General features: G+C 40.6%; 1 long non-coding RNA gene across 1 annotated transcript in view; it reads right to left on the minus strand.

The window, feature by feature from the left end:
* The window catches only part of LOC104831687, a 143300-nt gene that overhangs the window by 30726 nt on the left and 89004 nt on the right, over positions 1 to 23570 (minus strand). The window contains exon 3 of the long non-coding RNA XR_774319.1: positions 14553 to 14674. This is a non-coding gene — a long non-coding RNA (uncharacterized LOC104831687). The remainder of the gene's footprint in view (positions 1 to 14552; positions 14675 to 23570) is intronic.

Consider the following 23570-nt stretch of genomic DNA (forward strand, 5'->3'; position numbering starts at 1 on the left):
GGGGGGGGCCGGGGTTGCGGGGGGGGGGGGGGGGGGGGCCGCAGCTGCGCACCCCTTCCCTCCCTCCTACCGCACACAGCCCTCTCTACCCGCCGCTCGTCCCCACTTGGGCTCCTATTTAAATTCCCTGGTTTAGTCAAAAAAATCCCTCGGCTGCAGCACAGATGACCCGCAGGAGGAGAGGGCGCGACGAGCCGGGGTCCTGCGAGTAGCAAAAATAAGAGAGTATGCGGTAAATCCTTCGACGTGTGCAGGAGCGATGGATGTGCACGACTCCGGGGCGCAGGCGAGGGCGGGCAGAGCAGCCACGGTGCCTATGGTATGGATATATACAGCAGACTTCAGTCCCCAGAGCTGCCAATTTGGCACCAACGTGTAATTGTACCAAACAACGTTTCGAGAATTCAACACAAATAATGTAATAATAGCAATTAGACCCTTTACCAAGCATAGCTGTATCAGACATGCAGTCCAGACATTTTGCAGAAGGTAAAATGCACTTGACGAAGGAATCCGCACCTTCGCAGGCACTAGACGTGTGCAGATCTACGTAATAATTGCATTCCTTGTGTATTAATATTTGCATATAAGAAATGCATGCTGAGCTAGCATAACACCTCCTTCCTCAAATAATAACTAAGTTTCATACTGTGCCTGAAGTGCTCTTTATATAGTACACAGAAATGGGTTATGTAAAGATTAGAGCCGTGAGAGCTGTTCACAACGTAACTGAAAAATCTAGTAACCAAATCCAGTTCTAGCCTAGGTTTCCCCAACGCAAAACTCTGGCCAGTTTTACAGAAAGGTCTGTGACTTCTTGATGGTTTTGACACTGAAATCATACCAATCTTATACCCAGAAAGGGAAAGGAGAATAGAAGGAGAACAAGAAAAGAATAAAATGGCATGGGAAGAGGCTGGAAAGGAACAAAAAACCAAACAGGAGCAGTAAGATTTCTTCCCTTCTTCCTGTGCTACCACCCTTCCTTCCCATGGTGGAAATGGGAGAAACTGCCCCCAGCATTCAGGGAATGCACCTTGTTATACTGGAGCCACGATGCGATGTGTGGAGTTCAGGGTGCTCAGATGCTTTTGTATGTATGTGCATCGTTACTAGGAGATGACTGGATTTGGTACCGGGATAATATTCCACCATTGTGTGGTGTGTTCCCATCTGATGTTGCCTTTTCCCCAGTTTAAAAAAAAAACCTAATAAAAAAGAAAATTAAAAAAGATACAATAATTGTTACTGCACACTCTAATGAATTATTGTGTTCAAGGTTCCTACAAAAAAAGTAATATTATACTCGGCTTATGTTTTAATTGATTTATTAATATTTTATCACAGGAATGTAATTTAAGCTCCTCATGATTTAGATCTCATAAACCTTTAGCATTTTGCAAATTCAAATTCCAATTTAAAGCCAGGGCGAGCAATTAACTTTTCTATCATCTTGTCAGGGGAGAAGGTTCGTGTTTAATTTGAGACAAAGTGACAGAAATATATATACACTGTATGTATTACTCCAATTTAATTTATGAGTCAGCACCATCCACCTTCCAAATGTAGATTTAATGGAAGGGGAGGAGGGAGTGGGGGGGAAGACCCCGCTATCGTGGCACTTGCTGCGATATCTGCCCCAAATTCACTATGAAAAAATGTCCCTGGTTTATTGAGATACGGGGCAAGATTGATTACAGCTCTATTTTCAACCCTTTTGTTTCAATTTCCATTCGCTCATCACTTTCTCATACAAAGCATGTTCTCTCAAATGTCAACTAGCGATTCCCAGCCAGCGATGGACAGTTGAAGCCACGGCAGGTTCTCCCAGAGCCCGTCCCAACTGCTCCGCTTCCTGCGCCCATCGGTCCCCCAAAAAGGCAGCTAGCAGGCAAAGAAAGCTCCCCCCCAGGACTGACACGAGTTAATACCTGTAGGGCCAAATCCTGTAGTCCTCACTGATGCAGCAGTCTCGCCGAAGTCTGTGTGATGCTCGTTTGATTAAGGAGAAAACAGAAAAAAAGATGGTGCTGCTAAACTATCCCTGTTGTTATTTCCCACCCGAAAGGGCATTCCAACCTCTTTATGTGTAACAAAGGAAACCTGTAGCCTAAATTTGCATGGGCAAAAATTTGCATGAACAAAATAAACAGGTGGTTAGCATTTGCATGTGCTGTTTCAAAAAAGGGAAGGGAAGGGCTAGTTTACGGCTAACTGCCAGAGAGTTTCCAGATCTGCCATCCCCACAACACAGCTCAGCATTGCACAGGAGTTAGCTCGTGAGCTGAAAAGACGGTCATGGAGAAGCTGCCCCACATATTACCCATTGGTCTTTGCCATGTCCCTAAATACTTACATAAAGCAAGCTGTACTTCAGCCTTCTAGAGGAGGACAGGTTTTTTGACATGTAAGAACTTTACCATTACTGCCGATACTTCTGATAGTCCTATCGTATCAGAGGGGATTGTTTCAGAAAGGGATCGGGGCTCAATTCCAACACTTCTATACACAACCAAGCTGAATCTCAACACTCCCAAAACCTTGATGCTGCACTCAGGCCCAGACATCCCAAGATACCGGAATAATCAGATCTTGTTCTGATTTACAGAGCTGTGACACACACTGCAAACACAGATCCAGCTCTACATCCAAACCTAGTATAATTGTAACTTGCAATGTTCCAACAAGCGTGATGGATGGAGCCAAGTCAGAAACATTCTTCCTCCTCATGAATTCAAAGTTTTGGCCTTCATCTTCAAAACATTTGAAAATCAAAACTTTTTTGAAATAAACAAAAAATCTGCACCAGTTTAAATTAAATTAAACATTTTGCTTCAATAATTTCAGGCAATTTCACTGGAATTCTTAGGCATCTTCAGTATAATTTTATTTCCTTAGAAATAAAAGAAGAATGTTCTTGTATTGAAAAATCACAATTCCTTCAAACAAACAAAATAACATGTGTGTGTGTGTATGTACACAGATGAAAAGTTTGTCCAAAGCTTTCCTCCAGAACTCCCTATGCAGTCTTACATCAGCTTACAGCTAAAATTTATGCAGTGGAAACCAGACTCGGGGTACAGTCATTACACAAAATCCAAGATGCAGAAGAACTCCACTATTCAGCCATACTTCACTCTCAATACACACTGGACTTAGAGCCAAACTTGAAAATCTTGTTTCATGCCCGATTCATTTATGAAACTTCACTCTGATTCAGAGCCTTATCACTTTCTAAACTCAGGTAAAAAAGCTTTGCTGTCATGCATATTTTTAGACAAATTATAGCAGAGTGTCTTGCAATTTCCATTACTTTGTGGTGTCTGCACTGCTGATAGACACCAGCCCACATCACTGCCGAGGTGTCCTAATACTTGTCTGAAAAATACTATTAACTGCACATCACAGGCATTTGAAGTGCATAAGAAAACCATAAACTTAATTACACTGGAGGACTAGTGTGATCTCACATGAAATTTGAGCTACTGTTATTAAAAATAGAGAGATTGCATTTACTTAATGCTTCTTACAGTAAACCAGTCAATTTTAAACTTTCAAGGTTGTATAATCAGACAAAACAATATTGGGGGGAAGAAGCTGTCTGTGGAATTTACTAGTACAAGCATTTCACATGTCAAGCAGCAAAAATTTGTTTATTCTGCTAAAAAGAATATTCCTTGAATTATTATTGTATATGAGAGAGGATAGCTATTCAGACTGCACAGCATAAAGACTGAGACTAAAATAATGCGCAGAAAAGATTGGTTGCCGTACAGCATTCCTCCCTACCCCACCCCAAAAAACCCCAACCCATTCCGGATTTCAACCAGCTTTTAAATTCTCAGATCTGTTCTTAATGCTGCATAGCCATTATATCTACTCATCATATTGGGAACATTGCCTCCCTCTTCTGTGCACTACCCACTCCTAGAGGGGGAAGAACTTTTGCTTTCATCGCTTTTCTTCACTTTCCTTCTGTTATCTGAGATCTACCTGTCTGAGCCTATGGAGTCTACCTGGAGAAAAAAAAGTAAGAAACCCTTCCACCTCCATAACCACAGCCAGGGAAAAAACAGACTGTGCTTAAACTAGCAACATGAATCCATGGCACTTATCGACACTCAGTTTTCAGATACTGAGCTCAAGAGATGCTCCTTGGAATGAGTCACATCCAGAGACACTCACTTCCCCGTGGATACCCTTGCACTTGCCAGGTCTCGATTGAGAGGGAGAGGTGTTCTCTAGTAATGGCTTGGGGTGGGGCGTGGGGTTGTTAATTAAAAAATTACCCAATCTCTCCCTTGCCCTCAGAGTGGCAGAAGAGCTGTATTACACAATGCCATTAAACCATCCCATCCTTTTTGCTTGGAGAAAAGTAAAACCATCCCCTTTCATTTCTCTTCCCATGCCCACCAACACTACCCCAGCCTCTTCAGCCTCAGGGACTTTGGTAAGGGAATGAGTGTACAAAGCAAACTTCTTGCCAAACATGCCTGTCTCAAAAATCCAGAAGTTAAAAAACTTTTCCAAGGGAAGAGCCTTAAATCTGCTCATGACATGAACCTGCCTTGGGATCACGCCACCCGGACTCTGAAGACAGAATGTTGAATCTTACTTCTGAACGTTACGATTTGTTTATTTAGATTAGAAAAAAGTTTAATCTTTATATGTTTTATCATCAAATATATCTCCCAAGAGTAGTGGCTCCTACAGGAGTCTCAAATCTTATAATCTGTGTTGTCAGAGACTTTATGCAGGAATGTTTGCTGTTCATGCTGCATTATTTCAGACCTCCACGACTGACTTAGACTTGCGGGGGCGGGGGGAATCCTACCTTGCCCATTTTGAGGGAATTATCCATGCCTAAAGTAGCACAATAATTTGCAAAAAAACAACTTTTCAGATTAAGCTGACTCACACCTGATTTTAACTACAGATCCTCCTTCCAGCAAGTGCTGTGCAGTCACTGGTTAGATAAAAGCACTACAGCTTGTAACACACAAGGTGAAATTGTCTACTAATGAGTGCATTGCTGTAGTAGTATGCTACCTAGAAATAAGTTCACCTAAGTTCTGTCCTAGCCTGTGTTATACCCATTTGAAAAGGTGAGATGAACCTTTAGGGTGGGCATAAATGGGGGAAGAAATAATGTCCTTCCAGTCTTCTTGAAAGTCTGCATGCAAAAATGATGTTGCCACATAATCTTGCAAAACGTATGCTAGAAAATCAGTACGGTTTTGGCTCAAAAAAAAACCCAACCCAAAACAAAAAAACCACAAACCCAAACCAAAAACCCCCACCACAAAAAAACCCACAGTGACACCTTTCCCAAATTGGTAACCTAAGTGGACAATAAAAGAGATTAAAAACAGAAGCAGCAGAATAACCCTAGAGGCAGGGCCACTCTTTGTGAAAGGACACTCTTCAAAAAGTAGCTCCAGAAGCACACCTACACAATTCATACACCACTTTATTTAACGTTCCTTTTCATGTTTGCCCAGGTTCACGTCAAGGGTACAGCAACCCAAGGTGGTTCCACAGCAAACTTTCATGTCCGCTGCAATTTTCCCTTTCAAATTCAATACAGTAAAATGAAATGAAGCAAAATGAAACAATCTTTATATACCAGTTCAGCTAGCATTCCCTAGCCCTCATTGTGCTGCATCTCTCATCAGCTCTCATTTACCCAGACAAGACAGAAAAGATTTGCAGATCCTATTACATTTTCCCACCCTATTTCCCATTCTGTGTGTAATTTTTTCCTTCAAATAATACTGATTGTGTCAACTGGAGGGGGAAAAAAAAAAAAAGAGAGAGAGGAAGAAAGAAACAAGAACTCTTTGTGTTCTCTTCATAGTAATAAAATATGAAAAGAAGAATTCACAAGAAAACAGCTGAATTCCCAGTGCTTAGAAAACGGACCTGGCTACAGACAGACACATTCTACTTAGAGCAGCATCTCCAACTAAACTGTCAAAAGTGTCAGGAAGAGTTGTGTGCACTTTTGTCAGTGAATAATGTGGAACATAGTGCACTTCCTACCAACTGAAAGTCAAAATCCTGGAAATTGCTATTTTATGGGGAGGAGGGGGAAAAAAAAAAGGGGGGGGGGGGGAGAATGTCTTTCGTATACCAGCAAAGTGATGAGAAAGAAGGCAAGACGAGGGTAGGCTGTTACTACTGGTATTGACTTTTTTTTTTTCTTTAAAGGAAAATAAATAGAATGTTTTAAAAGGTAGAAATAGCAAAGGGTTAAAAGGAATAAGTGAACTGGTAAGAGAAAACAGAAATACTAGCTTGCTTTGTAACCCATCTAAAAATGTCTGATTTTACAAGCAACTCAATTCAAGCACATTTTTTTGCTTTAAGCACATGCCTGCTCTCACCGTAATCTTGAGAATAAGAGCACCCTTTCTTTTTCTGCTATCTCCTGCCTCATATATTAAACATTTCCCAGTGTTTGCAGTAAGTGAGGCAATTGGTCTTAAAGAAAACAGCCTCTTACTAAAGAACCTCTTTTCAACCTCAGACCAGGTCCATATTAGGTGTACTATGAGAAGACTGGTTCCCACAGAAAACAGCATATGATCACATAATTAAAAAGTGGAAAGGCACAGGGAAGTTAAATTAAGGCTGCTCTGTCAACTTTAATTCTAGTATTCACAGATTTGACTTTAGATAAGTGAAATATTCTTTCACCTTTTTAAAATGTATTTAATTCCCTGGATTTTCAAATAGCCAAGTGAAAACGAGAATCTGCTACACACCAACATATCAGTGCTTTGTGGTCATCAACAGTATGGCAACCTTCAGGCCCACCAGACAGACCTCTGCCTCTTGAGTTAATTAAGAAGCCGATAATGGTAGTAGGTCCTCCTTATTTTCATGGACCAGCTATTGTCAGGGTGGTGAGATGCACAAGTGTCAAGAAGAAAAGGAAAAAATACCTCCCTGTCACAAAGGTCATTCAGTTGATTTTTTTTTTTTTTACAAAGCATCATTCCAAACCATGAAGGCACAAGAACCCTCAGAAGATGTTATCAGAATATTTTAGCATGGGCAAACCCAAGTATTTTCCTCAAGCATCATATTTGTAAACAGCACACCCATAGCAGAAGCAGCTGTCCGCAAAAATTATGTTTAAAGCTAATAAAACTAACCACAAATGGTTAAAACTCAGTAAAACTTAAAAGCAAATGAGAGAGGTTGTTGTAACGGTAACTGCAAGACAGCAAAACCTCCATCTAATAAATGTAGATAATGTGCATGAGAGAGCAAAAAGGAAAACACTAGGCAGGCTTTAAACAATTCAGAACATCACAAACACATAATTTTAACTTGCACAAACATGACAGAAGCACAGGTTTGAGGAAAATTCCACCTAATGGGAGAAATGGTGACCGATTAAACTGAACTCCTCCTACACAAACATTATGTTCAGGAAGCTATGCCCATTCAGTTCGGTGGACGAAGAAGTGCCTGCATCAGTTCCCAAAAATCTTCTACACACTCCCACTGTCCTAGGGATTGAGATGCTGACAACAACAGTAAGTGAAAAAGGGAAGATTCTGTTCAAAGACAAGGGAGAGAACCGTGAAACAGGAACGGAGGGGCAGGAGGGGTCTCTGCCACCAGGAATTTTGTCATCTGTAACAACTTCAGTCACCTCCTCCGGAAAGAAAACATGCATCACCCTCATCATCACCGAACAAACCGAGAGCCCAAGGGACCCGTTTCTTAATTAGATGAAAGGCTAAACTAACTGGATTCCTACCAGACGAGTTCTGCGTGGCTTTCCTCGCGCACCTACCTGCGTGACTGTGAGCACAGGAGGTCCTGCTTAACTAAAACTCCTGCCATCGCAGCTCTCTCTTTCACTGGGCACACAAAGACTAATTCACTCCTCTGGAAGGAGGAAAAAAAACCCACCCACTATTCATCTGGTTGTGTTCATAAAAAGCACTACCCTGACCATACTCCCAAAACTGCACCGCTCCTGTAAATGTATACATTACAAACATACAGGTCTGGAATTTACAGTCAACAAACAGCAATACAAACAACCACCAGAGAATGTATAAACACTCGCAGGAGCAAAAATACTCAGCCTGGCTGCACCACACACAGTGTTTATTTATCTCCCTTGCAGAAGATCAATGGGAGAAGACATTCAAAACAACTTCTTAAACAAAGTGTCACTTTGTGTTAGTTTATGTCAGTGGGGCTTCTTCCAAGTACTTGTGTCACAGTAAGATATGGATGTGTTTAGATAGTTTTCTTGTTCCTTTACTCCAGTCATGGCAGCTGGGCACGAGCAAACAGAGAGGAGAAGGGCTGCTAGTCTGATCGAGTTACTCATTTAACATTTCAAGTCTTTGCAGCTCAAGAGAAAATTGCTGTGTATTTGTAACCTGAATGCAGGTCAGTAACTTTGAAAGGTCAGGCTGAACGTTTAAAATCTTTTTGTTATTAATTCCCCACCAGCTCCCAGTTCTGTGAATGCCAATGAGCAGACTCAGCTCCTACAGAGTTGAGTAGCAGTTAGCCGGCACCTCTGAAGACCAGCTCCTCAGGAAGGTGCAGAAGGAGTTTTGAAGCAATGACTTTCTGCCATACAAGCAAATGAACTCTCTGTTCACTTGAGACACGCTTCTCAAAGCGCAGGAGGCACAGACTTCTTTATTGGGGTTTCTTCATTTGTTGCTAAGCCATTAGCCTCATGTCAAGGCAACTGAGTTTTCTCCATCTACATTTCACTTTTTAGGAATACACAAACTATTTTGGGGCTATCTGGCACGCATTTACACAGTATCACAAGATTTGTTGATGCTTCTTAATAACACAGATAACTCCCCATAGTACATTGCATTTCCATAACCCCTTTAAACCAGAGATATCAAAGCACTTTGCAAACAATACCTTTGCCTTTCAAACTGCAACCCCGTGTTAGGTCCGTATCATCATTCATACTTTGCCGTCAAGAAAAACTAAAGCAGAGCCAGGTAATGCAATTTAGCAGGGTTACAAAGAAAGCAGTAGAAACAGGAGCAAAATACAAGTTTTCTGACTTTCCAGGTTCCCAATTCATCAGAAGGCAAGCCATCCAAGATGGTGAAATTCAACAGAGGTTATGACTATGCCTCAGGTAGATTTACATTTCTAACATGCAAATACTATGGTGTGTGGTTTATGCTATTGGCCTTTCAAGGGTCCCCTGACTCTATCTACACCAGCTTTTAAATACTCAGGAGAAACACTCATAGGAACACGAAAACTTTGGGGTTTTCTTTCCAGATTAAACTCCCTTTTGAAAACATGTGGATGGTAGCAAAGAATATACCTAAAGCATCACAATAACTTCCAAACTAATTCCCTTTTGATATAATATGCCCAGCCTCCAAAAGATAGAGAAATAATCCAGAAAGTGTGTGACTGCCACTTTTCTGTCGGTACAGCAATCTAAGTAAGCATCTGCTTCCTGCAAGGCTACGTGATGCCAAGGGATCACATGAAGAAGTCGGAGTTTTCCCCATTTTGGTAGATCATACACACTCTGCTACTGCGTCTCATCAAAGAGCCGATGAGGGAGGAGTGGAGTGCACTGAAAGAGTAAACAGGCACTGGAGCCACTGACAATAAATGAAAGCAAAATGGTAAATCTATGGAAGCCGTCTGGCTGCGGAATGGACTACTTCAAGTCAAATTCAGGTCTGAGGCAAACAGATCAAGTTCTTCTGGAGCAGCACCTAGAGGTAGCAGTGACCTGATTCACCATCAGTTTATGGGAAGTTGTGAGTTAACTTCAGAGGATTCTGATCAGTCAGGAAAGCATTTGAAGTCTCAGGACAGTGGTGTATCTCCCTCTCGCTTAAAATATTTGCATCACATGCTCCCCTCCTCCAGATCTAGGGCACTAGACTTGATGGTGGACCTTTAGTATGTCTAGCTTTCTAACACCAGAATGAATTTATAAGAATAGATGAGTATTTGTGACCACACATCTAGTAGTAAACTTGTTTTGATGGTCAGTGCCTTGTGGAGTAGACACAAAGCCAAGAAGGCAATACTATTAATTTTCAGGCTCTGGTTTAAGCCCTAAGTTACTGATGCTTTGCTTTACTTCCTACCTTAAATATACTTGAAAACTGTCACTACTCCCCCGTAAGCAAGCACCTTCAGTGATTAATTTCTCAAGGAAAATTTCTCTTGCATTGCTGGTGCAGTAACCTTCTAGTACTGATGGCCTTATACAGGAGCAGTCTTTTGTTTTAATGACTTAAAAAACCTCTTAAGATCCTTTACCCAAGACTTTTACGAGCAAGTAGCTCTCTGCTCTGGGAATGTCATCTCCATTACTAACTGAAAAAAGTAATGCTTATGTATCCCACACCAACACTGAAACATAATCAAATAAGGAATACTGGTTAGATGTTAGACACTGAGCACAGTAAGAGAGACACTGAATCTTTGGTAATTATCAGAAGAACATAGCTTACTGAAAACAGATCCTGTTTCACAGGAACACAAAATTCTAGTTTATAATTTAGTGCTAAAGAGGAAGAGGAAACACAGCCTAACGTATGTTCCACTGATAAGGCACCCTACATTCTTACAACTTGTAAAGGCATTATACCGAAAGAAACACATTTTGTATGCTCATGCAGTACCTTCCACCATACAAACATATGATCAACTGCCATTCATGTTGCATTATCAGTATCCTATTTACCAGTGCTTAAAAGATGACTCTACGTTAAGACTGAGCAAACTCCCTTAATTTGTGATTTTCTAGTTATGCATCCCAACTTATCAAGAGGGGGCAACTTGTACCCCACCCATTACAAGACTCCTCTGCAATATATTTGCCCAAATTAGTGCACTCAAACTCCTACAGAAATTATCCAACAGCATGAGCTGGCTTGGAAAAAAAGTCTGCCTTGCTGTGAAAGAAGACATTACCCCACCAGAACTATCACCCTCATGGCTTGCTTTTTTTTTTTAATTTACTTTTTAATGGAAGCAAAAACCCCTGTCATCTCACCTACTCCTCTTTTAATAAGGAATGACTGCCGTGACTACCCCCATCTAGAACCACCATTCACTGCCAGCACCTCTGCTCTCCTCGTGTGCTTAGAGAATAACTGATTAGCACTTTGCATAATTAACCTGATTAGCACTGTGCATAATCAAACTGATTAGCACTTTGCATAATTAAAAAGAAATAATAATAATAACAATAATAAGCAGTAGGTAATAGCAAAAGCTGCTAGTCCCAATGCCTGTTCGTTAGCTCTAGGATTAGTTTAGTGCGGCATATTTTATTTCTTAAAACTATTTTTTTTAAAGATGCACAAGCTCCTGAGAAATACAACTTTAAAAATTTTCATTTACTTTCCAGATCACTAGTGAAAATATTGGTTGTTCCACTATTACAACTTGGGATTTCTTGTGCTTTCCTCTGCTGCAGACGTTTAACAGGACGACGCTTGACCAGATGGACCACTGGTCCGATTCCCACATCCGTCTACAGTACTGCTTTTGGATTCATTAGCACAGGATACAGAAGCCTCACATCTTTTAATGCATATATCCTCGCAATGTACTTCAAGGGTAGGAAAGCTGTATTACCGATATTGTCAAGATGGGCAAGGTAGTAAGACGCATATCCTCAAAAGTACATAGGCACTGAATTCTCTCCTGCTCTGAACAATTACTCCAAACCACAGGAAGTCTGGAGAGGAACACAGAATTAATCAGATTCCTGCCCCTAAGCCTGCATCACTCTTCCCCCATTTGAGCGTCATTCTTGTTTATATGTATGTTTTGCATCCTGTTCAAGAATGTGAGACACAGAAAGTACTTTTTCTGAACATCAGCCTCACCCATCTCCAGTGTAAAACTCCCAATTTGGGTTTCAGGACTAGCAACCACCTCCCAAAATCTGAAGAGCCTGTGTAGATACACCTAGCTAGATTGCAAACTGCATGAAAACATCAATGTTAAATGTCTACATCACTAGTGACTCAGTTCTCCCAGGACACTCAATGCCAGCCAGCCTAGAAGAGTGGTGCCCCCAGTGAGTGCACAAATCACCAACATTCTCTGTTTACTAATGTGGACTCATCCCTCTTAGTCACTATACCCCGTGTTTCTCCTCACTTTATTAACCTTATCTCTGTCTAGCATCCTCACATTATAGCTCAGATTTTCCTTGCATTCCCCACAGAGCTAATCCCCACCTTACATCTTCTGTTATACCTTTACGAGCCCCTGAAATATTCACTGCCAACCCTCCACCATCTCCCTACAACAACCCTGCCTACACGTCCCACTGGGTAGCAGACACACATTAAGGCTTCTCTGCTGACTGCTCAGCCAGTACGGTCGGGACACTGGGCAACCGGGGAGCCAGTTCATTCCGAGGGATCAGTCCGTGTGCCCTGCCGCTCTCCAGATGGGAATTGCTGCCTCTGGACTGCACGTGGCCCAGATGCAGCACGTTGCATGGACCTGTCCTAGCACAGTGACAAAAATACTCCCACTGTGCTAGAGTTCCTCTCGTAAATGCTCTCTTGTAAAATAAGCCAATGAGAAAATGTGGGGGGAAAGAGCAATAAAAGAGAATCTTACCATAATTAACTGGAAATGTATTACCCATGCACAGAGGCCTCTCCATCACCCCAAGCTAAAGAACCTATACGAACAGCAAAGGGTGCAGAACTAGTCACTCATTTCACAAGTTGTTCAGTTGCAGAAGAAAAGTGTTGCTGTAGAGATTTTTCAAGTCCAAATGTTCCTGGGGAAGGTAGTTCCAGTAATTCTGGGAAGGAAGCCAATCCCTTAGCTTTATATGTAAATATTTAAACAACATTATTTTTATATACATATATTTTATACACATATACATATATGCCTTTAGAATTCCAGACTTGCAAAACTGCAACAGAAAAAATATGCCAGTCGACATACAGATAGCGGCTCGCCTGCCTGAACCACGATAACTGACCATCAGAAACAAAATACAGCAATGACTTCAAAATAATTGAGCCATGTCATCTATGTATACTAATCCACCCAAACAGAAGAGCTGAAAGAGCAGGACTACAGATTCTAAAGTAGAGAGATTAAAGTCTCAAATTTTATCTCCTTAGAAGTGGCAAGAAGATAAGGTTAATCAATTTTAAATCTTTCAGAGCCTAGAAGGATGCCGAGTGCTTCATCCACAGGTGTGGAATCTCCACCTTTGGATGACCCAAAGCTTCACATTCCTAGCATCTTAGTGCTCTGACACCTGACAGTAAAGCTCTGACTTCATCGTGTTTAGAAAGGTCACGCCTGCTTCAGGCTTAAATCAGGTCCATACCTCAAAAGGGATTACTTAGTAGAAAATGGAAGTGAAAGAATGGAAACATACCTGGCACTGAGATTTACTGAATAAATAAAATGCAATAAAAAAAAAAAAAGCAGCTTTAAAACTGTTGAGGAGGGGATTGATAAAATGGAGGAAGATGATTTAGTGAGAAGGTATCCAGTCAGAGCGTACGATGAATAAATCAATCCATGAAAATAAAATTTACCACATGGATTCCACCTGTATATACTCAGTAAGCAAAAAACACACCCTAACACAAGGTACACATGTGTAAATTCATAGCTATATGATTTAAAGAAATCAAATATTTATGAATACAATATTTACATGTCTGTTCAAGTATGTATATAAAACTCAGACTGGCTGTGCTATAAGAAAAGATCACAGAACTGTACATATATATACACATAAAAAATGTGCAGAAAAAAGGACCAAGAGTAGCGCAAGTCTTTTAGAAAATATTTTAATGGCTTTATAAAAAGCCCTCACCCAAAGTTTGAGGAGCTTTTGCAATCTTACATTTTTCTATTGCAAAATACACCTGCTTTCTTTTCTTTCTTTTTTCCCCCCCCTAAACTAAATATTTCTTCCATCTAATGACTCTCTTTATTAGACAGCATCTAATTTGCATACATTTACATACAATTTAACTGCTAGCTTGTGAGAACAAAGAAATGGCTCTGTATTGTACTGAAGGACAATACTCAGAAAAGGAAGGTATAAAAACCAGCTAGCTCGGTGGCTGTGTATTCTCTTTGTTTCAGAAATACCAGGATTTTTAAACACACCACTTAAAGGGTGAAAAAGATTATTTCATCAAACAATGAAAAAAGATACAGTGCAGCTCCCTTTTAACACATTCTCTCTCTGGCCTGGTTAATGGGATTTAAGGGTCCAATATTTCTTTGCTTTCTTCTGTTTCCTTTATTAGAACTGATGGATTTAATTCTGTCACATATTTTACTTCATATTTTATTCCTATAACAATCTATGCTGAAGTTCAGCTCCAATGCTAATTCAATACTATCTTCCTTTCCTTGCAGTCAGCCTGGAATACAACCGAGCGATCTTTGATGGGCATGAAGTACTCTGCCCTCAATGCCCAGTGCTAATGGATTTTAGAGAGAGTCTGCCAGAATTTTACCTTGTGGCAACAAGTCTAGAGATAATGAAAACTTACCATGTAGCTGACTGGGAATCAACAGGAAGGGAAGCAGGGCTGAGCTCCGCTTGTGAGAACAGGGAGGGACTGTGGTCAGAGTAAATGCAGGATGTAAAGGATGTGTCAATCCCTCTAGTTCCCTAAAAGAAGAAGAGAAAAGGACCTTTAAGATCTTACATGAAGCAAAAACCTTTAGAAACAGTTGGCTGGAACTCCAATACAGACCCTACCAGAAGCATGATACACCAGCAAAGGGTTTTTCTCCAAAGGCTTTGCAGTGGGAGTACCAATTGCAGACGACAGCCACAAATCTCATCCATGTGGACTTGACATAAAAATCTTGCAGGAAAAAAGCGCATGATTTCAGGCTGCATGCTGCACATCCCCATGTCCCCTCAAACGCTCGAAACTCAGTGAAACGGAACGGTCTGCTGTTTGTTACTGCCCACAGAGCGGAGCTGCTAGCTTTACTTCAGAACTCTCCCCTTCCCAGCATCATACTCAAGGACTGGTGCTCAGCGGGGGCAGAAGAAGTAAAGTACCAACATTCAGTGGCGCACGGACAGCGGAAAGAAGACCCAATCACTCTGGAGGCTTGTTATTAAGGGCCTGTCCTGCAGAAACGTAACAAGTGAAACTTTTTGGAGCATAAGCAAACCTATTGCAACCTAATGGAGTGGGACTACCCATGGTAAAAAGTATTAGGTCAAGTTAGCTTGCGTACAAAGCCAGGTGTAGTATTTAGGATCCAGCAGTCATCTGCTCCATTCACTTTGCCCCAGTCAGCCACATGGTATGTGGTACACCGGCTTTTTATGATCAGCAGAAAGCCAAGCGTTAATTTGATGGGCATTCTCACACCAGCACGCGTGGCATAACAACACTGTGACTGAAGATATAGGATCCACATCACAGGCTGTACATAGAGGAAACTTGTGTTGATAGTGCCCTGACGTGCCTTGCTGGCACTCAAAATACATTACAGATTATTTTCAGACACAATTTTTAATTTAAAGCTGGCTGAAATCTTAATGGAGTTTTAGCTCTTTTTCAAAGGGGAAAATTCCCTACTGCTTACAAAAATGTTTTCTTTTTTTTTTTTCCCCCCTCGCCTGATCTGCTTCTAATGACATATAGCAATCAAACCTCATGAAAGAAATTAATCAAGCCTTCATATCATTTTCCCTTTTCAAGGATAGAAAGGTTGAGGTGTGTGATCTTCAGAGGTTCTGATGTGTACCAAAATGCAGGTTTTGGAAAATAGTGGAGAAAGTAAACTCCAAAGCCATGGTTCCTTTAACTATCATACCCTATGCTTGCAGCTGTATCTTGCTGAAACCACTGGGTTATTATTTCCAGAAGCTTAAGAATGCGGCTGCACTACAATGTAAGGTAATTTGAATTGAAGCTGACACAATCCCACCCTTCCCTCATCTCTTTTCTCTCCTTGCCCCACGTCCCCAGATCCATCCTTGAGCCAGGACTGGATAAATGTCTGGTTCAGGGAGCTTTCAGCTGAATGAAAATTTCTTTTCCATGTGTTTTTAGCCACATCAACCCCCAGCTGCAGCTCAACGTCCAGGCATGAAACTTAGGGGTTAGAGCTAAGGAGGCAGCAGAACTATACAAGTGGAGGAATGGCAACAGAGCAGCGTCAACTGACCAGTTTAAGCTGCTGTGGACCTACCTCTTGAGATGTCTGGGGCTGCTTTGGTATGACATGGAAGAAAGGCTCTTATCACATAACTGGAAGCCAAACCAATCATGGCTTTACAGGTAAAAAATCCCCCACCTCACATGCTAACCTAAAATAAACTGGCAGGCTATGCAGATCATACAGAACAGATGTAGTCTGGTTCTGATGAAAAATAGCTTGAGATAATGGTGCACTGCTACAACCTGCACCAGGGGCAATTTCCAAGTGGCAGGTTGAATTAGCCTCAAGTGACATGCATTACAGTAATGCTTCCCTGAGGCAATACGGCAAGGTCCCACATTCAAAAGGAAAGAATTGAGCTTTCTTGCCAAAGGCAAATGATAAAGTGCATGATTAAGAACCACTGTTACCAGGACATCCAGAAGCTCCTGAAAAATCTTTCAAGGACTTCAGAAAATACATCTGGAAATAAAGAGCAAGAATTTTCTTTTACATCTCTGCAGTACGGTACCAAGCATCTCTTTTGCTACTTTCCCAGAGCACAAACAGCAATTCTGTCCTGACTAGAAACCAAGCTTTCTAACCGTCAGCATTTCTAAAGTCACTCTGCCCAAACAATTGTGCAGGAGGCTGTGGGATGCGTATCTGGATTTCAGCTGAATACAGATGGCACTGCAGTCCAAATCTCTTCCTTTAGCTTGCCTGCTCTAGGGGTAACAAAAATTGGAACATTTTAAACCCTGCGAGACAGATCCTTTGGCAGAAAGGAATCACCCAACACCATTATCTACTATTTCTTCAGGAGAAGAAGTCACTAAGGAACAGCTTTACCAGCCAGTTAGCATCCACAGATGGTTCATCATCTTTGGAAATTACAGTAACTGAGAGAACTAAAAGAATCAGTGTGGACACCTGGTCTTCATCCATTTTCATCAGCTCAACAACCAGTACCTGCCTTTTCAGTATTGCAGTCAGAATTTTTATACCCAGGTTACAACTAGGCCTCAAGGGCAGAATACCAGACCAGACATAAGAATTAGTGGCTTTTTTCCTTCAACAGTAATGAAATAATGCTTTCGTATGTAGCATTACACACCAGCATATGTGATTCTGAAGCAATGGCATCCGCACAACTACTTGTTTTCATTTCGGTCTTCTATAAACATTAAAGATGGCTACAGTTATTCTATCAACCATGGGCAACTGCACAGCTTGTTACACAAATCTACACATGTTCAAGTTACATGACCCCTATACAATAGGCTTGGCTGGTTTCCTCAACAGGAGACTCCTGTTTTCCCTCAACAGCCTTTCACATACAGCCATTATCAGTACAACCCACACGTGCACATATTCTTACTGTGGTGTCACTGAATACTTTTCTCTATACCCGTCCATTGGAAAACATGCATACATATGTACCTACACTGCAACATATATATATACACACACACATATAAAATACTCTGGCAAATACCTGTTATTAATATCTAATTATGACAGTATCATTGGCTCGTCATCACAATTGTCTGATTAAATTAATTTTTCTCTTTCCGGGTTACAACAGGTACCTACATCAGTTTTGATGGTCTTTAAAACAATGAGGAGAATCTAAGAACTTTAAACTATGCCAGTATTTGAATACTTTCTATTCAAGTGCTCTTGGTTGGTTTAAAGGTGTATTACCACAACACCAGCCTGAAATTTTAACTTCACTTTAACAATTCTTCTTGGAGCTAAAAGCAGGTTAAGCAAATTGTTCATCAGATTTTTCCCTTTCTTTTCTTTTGTTGTTATAAACTCCATTGACGCTGAGATACAAAAATGTCAAAGTTGGTGTGAGCAGAAGAATAATTCAGTGGAAAGTTGCTCCTCTTGCACATAACTAAATTCTGGCATTTATGAAGTTCCACTTTTTGTACATAGCTGTCTCATTACATTTTGTATTAGACATCATGGCTGGGATTCTCCAAAGGAACAAGGGTGTGATTCTCTTCCCACTCAAATCATGGTGAGGTAATTCAAGTTGAACCCACCAGGAGCACGTTCAGACCAGCTTCAAGTGCTTTTGAAAATCCTCCCCCTTCCCAACCTGCCCAGAAAGTGGGCAGAAACAAATAAAATTCCACCACCTTGTGTCTGGAAAGCAGCATCTATAAGTTGCAGCTTTTGCAGTTTTGTGAAGTTAAAGACGCCGAGAATTCCTTTTTAAATACAAACAATATTTCTGAAGCGAGTAAATTCTGTCAAACATTCACTTTGATTTGATAAATTATATTAAATACAATTTGCCTCAGCAGCATTTTAAACCGTGACAGCTAGAGCACCAGTAGGTCATTTTTACACACAAAAGTAAAATCTATCCAGTTGTGTATACAGCCTAGATTATGTATGCAGGCCCACACTCCCCAACATAACAAAATTACCCGGCTTGCACTCCAAGCCAGTCAGAAACTGTGTAGTTGCAGATAGCAAAGTCAAGCCCGAGCCAATCAGTCCTGCTAAGCAGCTGCTATCTCAGTCGCTTATTAGTTCACCAGTACCCTAGCCATGACCAAAGGCTTCAGATGGGCTTACAGTACGCACAGAACAAAACTGTCTCCGCTTTCAAAATACCACAGAAATGCAACCATGAATGAATACAATCAAAGGGTGGAGGTAGGAGAGAAATCTATTGTAAATTTTCTCAAAACATTATCTTTTTAACAGCAAAGAGAAAATCCTTACTCTTGAATACTCTCTAATAACAGAATCATGCTGTTTGTTGGCAGAATGCTAAGTTTCATTTTCAGCAGAAAAAAAATTGTATAATAATTTTTCCTGATTTAGATGGGTTTTAGGTCAACCTTAGCTACATACAAATGAATGTTTTGTTCAAATTACAGGGTAATTTTAATTAGGACACCCTGTTAGACATCCTGTTGTTCTATTTAATGGACTTTCTCAATTACGAGAAGAAACACCTCCCTACTCGCCCGTGACTTAAAAGTTAAAGTAAAAATTATGCTGAATAAATATACAAAGATTAAAATTATTTATTCTGCATTAGACTTTTTTATTTGTGTTAATCTTTATTTGGCAACTTCTGTATCAGAAGGGCAGAGTTCAGAATTCCACACCCATTAAACACCTGTTTAAAAACCACTTGAAGCACTGGAACCAGCCAAATATGTCCCAATTAGGCAGAAATGTTGGCACTGCTGTCTGGAGTAAGGAACACCCATTGCCATTTGCTCTCATTAGGTTAAACAGGTTTCTTGGGACATAGCTGAATTCCTGATTACATGCACTGCAAATGGATGAAGAACACCAGAACAATAAAATTTAATTCAGCATAGCCTTCTGTCCAGTTGTCGAGCACGCAATTTTGGGAAAAGTGAAAACTGAAGCTTCGGGAAGCGGCCAGGAGTTATGTGCACCGCACAAGACAACTCACACTTCTTTCAAGAAATTGCCTGGCTGACATAACAGAAAGAACTGGGCTGGGATTTCTTCTTGAAAGCACTCTGAGATTAAGAGCCGATTCCCTTTTTCTTAGCATCTCCTCCTCTGTACTTTGTATTAGTTTGTTTCCCTTACACAGTTTTATTTGTTATAAGCATGATACAGTATCTTTTATATTCACTTTAGTGTTAAATTGGTCACCGATTTCTTGATTTTGTACATTTATGAACTCAGTGATGGAATGAAAAGCCCAGAAAATAAAAGCTTTGTTCATAGATCAGACACAGTACTGCAAGTTATCCAAATATTTTTGTCAGCTTATTTAAAGGCTCTTCTAGAGAGACCAACAGCATGGCAAACAGAAGAATCTCGTCTCTATCATTCATTTAACCTCTTGGCCTCTGTCAAGGATGCAGACATGCTTGCCAATAAGTGACAAGTCAAGTGGTCTTTTTCCAAATACCCAACGATATGTTTCAGGGTGGTGCCACTAGAAAGCCACTAGACAGAATCAGAGCAGAGTGGTAGTGATTAAAAAGTATGTCTGAAATGGTTCTAATATCCATGCTCAATCCTCTATAATCCCACTTCATTATCAATTTATTAACTTCCTTTGTTGTCCTTTCTGTCACCCTCTTGTGCTAGTCACTTATATATCTTAGTTTGGAAAGTGCTCTACTCCATGTGCACAGAAAGCTAGCATACCTCGCATAAAATTCATCAGTTAACTGTATCCAAGTAAAAGATGTACAGTCTCTAAACTGATACCTTAAAATTAAATGTATAAAAAGGATGGTTCAGCACTATAAACACTACTTAATTCACAACTTATATAGTCAAGATGTTAGAAGACTGAAAAGAACATCTATATATTTTTCTCTTCACTTATGCCACATAGACTTCTTAAGAACATAAATCCTGTTGGGTTTCTACTACCTCTTCTACTTAGTGTAGAATTCACAATTATTTAGCGCCCACATTTCTAAAGTAAATGTTAGTACAAGAAAAAAAGCATTCTAGGAATAAAAGATGTCAGCTAGCAGTTGCTGCTGACCTAAAACTATATTTATTTTCAAGACAACCATAAGAGTGGCAGATGCTTTCTTGTTCTGGCTGGCTACAAATGGCACCAAGAAATCCCAAGATAGACACTCGCATACTTACTCTTTGCTTGTTCCCCACCACCACCAATAACAAGAATTTTTGCATACAAACACCACTTTCTGATTTGCTATTGCTCTTTATTTAGATATCCACGGGTGCTATATTCAGTGTGGTCTCAAGAACAGTTTCCCTTCCACATTCCTACTGATCTCAACAAGAATGCTAGTTACCCAACACATCTGAAAAAGATAAATCTTCCATATTTATTCTCCATTATTTAATTCACAAGTGTTGCTGCTTATAGCAAAAACACTTTACAACAATATCCCTAAAAATTGAGAGCCACAGTCCTTAGCCATTTGTTAATGTAAGCCTTAGTAACTTCCCCTCTTAGAATTGGTGGCTGACATTTTATTCAGTAGACGATATCTGTAGCTGCAGCACTTCGAGACTACAAAGAGCTGCAAATGCTATCATCACAAATGGATGTTTTTATTGGTAGACATTTTGAGAGACTAACCAGAAAGGAGTAGGAAAGCAGGAGCATGGATAGAAAGAAAACAAAACAAGCCCACAAACAAACAAAACACTACAAATCACAACAGGACAAGAGAAAAATCAAGCGGCAACATCACCTTACTGGATTAGTAAAAACAATTCTGGCTTGATTGGAATTCCAGGGGTTTTTTTCCTTTGTATTTCCATTAGACAACTATAAATACGTTTAGCTGCATCGCTTTCACAAACACCCTGATAAACTACCTTGTATTACTTGTATCTAAGCACACTTAATGCAACTTAAAGGTAAAAATAGTAGTCTTTTGTACTGTAAAAACAGATAAATAAAGGGAAGCATCTTCTCTAGAGTGCACTATTGAAAAAGCAGAAACAATTCATTCTATACATTTCAGCTGGCATTTCACTTCCACTGAATTGAAAGTGTATTTTGGACCCTAGAGAAGTTGCCTTCAACAACACCCTTCAAATGCCTGAGCTCAACAAAATGCAGAGAGCTGCAGACTAGTGCGTTGGCTTGAGAAGCGATGGAATATTCCACAGGAGGAGACACTTTGCCTACACCACAAACATCTACAGGCATATCACATAATCTTTTTATATGTGATATAAATAAGAGATATAGGTTAAAAGGAGAGAAAGAAACAGCTTCCGAATCACCTCGAACACTTTGTGGAACTGACTTTTAATTGCCTGCAACAGCAATTTTTAAAGCTCTTGCAGGAGGCAAGTAAGTCCCTGCGCGTCAGGTGAGGACAAGGCCCTCTCGGCCCTAGGAATATGCAGTAACACCCAACAAATGAGGGGAAAGAGGGGAAAAAAAAAAGAAAGAAAGAAAGGAAACACTGGAATAGGCTAATACAAGAATTTCTAACAATACAGAAGCCTACCCAAATATTTAAAGCCAAAGAAAAAAAATAAGAGATCACAATTACTCGTGTCAGGAAATACACTCTTCCTCGCTATCAGGATCCCACAGTGGAGTGGCATCTTTCAAGACAAAGTCGAAAAATGTGGCCCGTGAAACAGAAACTGAAGTAGCAAAAGAAAAGAGCAAGAAGTGAGCTGTGGGGCAAACACCAAAGATGAAAATGGCTGGAATTAAGAATCTAGATACAGCCTTTGTCTCTGGGGCAGGGATGGACAAAAAAGAGAGGCACATAAACTTTATGCATAAAGTAAGGGGAAGTCAGTGGAGGGATGTATTAAAAAAAATTAATATTTCAATATGCCAGCTTGTAATATCACATTGAAAACCACACCACTGTGTGTCGTTACTGTATTTGGCCAAGTGCGCCATTGTGTTTAATTTGAACTTTGATTACGATAAATCACACGATACAGGGAGGCAACCAAGCGACTCTCCGTCCCTTCTGAAATCTTACCCTATTAAAACTTAGACTGCAGTAGGAACACAGTAACCAAAATCTACGTACACTACACCAGAGGAAGGGAGCTGAAGTATTGAATGGAACATCCCAGGACCGCTTGGTCATTTGTTAGACACGAACAGTAACTTTGCCATGCCAGCAGTTAGACTGTTAGAGCAGTAGATAAATTTGGTGCATGCATCAGATACAACAAACCATGGGCTGCCCAATTTTCTAAGGAGGGCACAGACGCTCTGCACACCTGAGCATGATTAAGTCTTACTGCTTATGAAGAAGACAGTCAGTATTGGCAGTGCACTGGCTGGAAGGGGAGGGAGACAGTTGGAGGAGAAGCATAAACCTGTTTCTGCTCACTACCAACAACATTATTGCAGCCACCAGTAATGAGGTGGCTAGGCTAGAAGGGGAAAGGGATATAGGATCTGAAGTGCTTTATCAGCTCCAAGACCAATGCTGGTTTTGGCACTATTTTCACTCTAGTGAGTTACAAACAAAAAAACCCAACCAACCAAGCAGGTGCTAGCAATCTGAGAGACCACATGCCAGCTACAGCTGCTTCAAACTGATTCAATTACATCTGCCTGAATAGTCCCAGGACATTGAATCCACTGAAGGGAACTACAGGTTGAAGGGAGACCCAGTACTTTGGGATTTGAACACTCCATTAAATTAAGGTGGAAGTCCCCCAGCTGAAACTGGGGGAGGATATTCAGACAAGGTCTGAAGCATGCGATCACACTCAGCCTAGGATAAGATGGAAGCTGGGAGACAGCATATGCATGACACCAGTATACACAGTAAAAGCCCTTTGGAAATAACGCCTAAAAAATTTCCTGAAGCAGCCTGACAGCGCTGCCTTGTTTCCCAAAACACTGGGTGCAGTACATTTGCTTGAACATGCTCTTGGGATTGGGACTTCACTCC

This window comes from Haliaeetus leucocephalus, unplaced genomic scaffold (assembly GCF_000737465.1).
Source record: "Haliaeetus leucocephalus isolate CR32 unplaced genomic scaffold, Haliaeetus_leucocephalus-4.0 Scaffold228, whole genome shotgun sequence".
NCBI classification, from domain to species: domain Eukaryota; kingdom Metazoa; phylum Chordata; class Aves; order Accipitriformes; family Accipitridae; genus Haliaeetus; species Haliaeetus leucocephalus.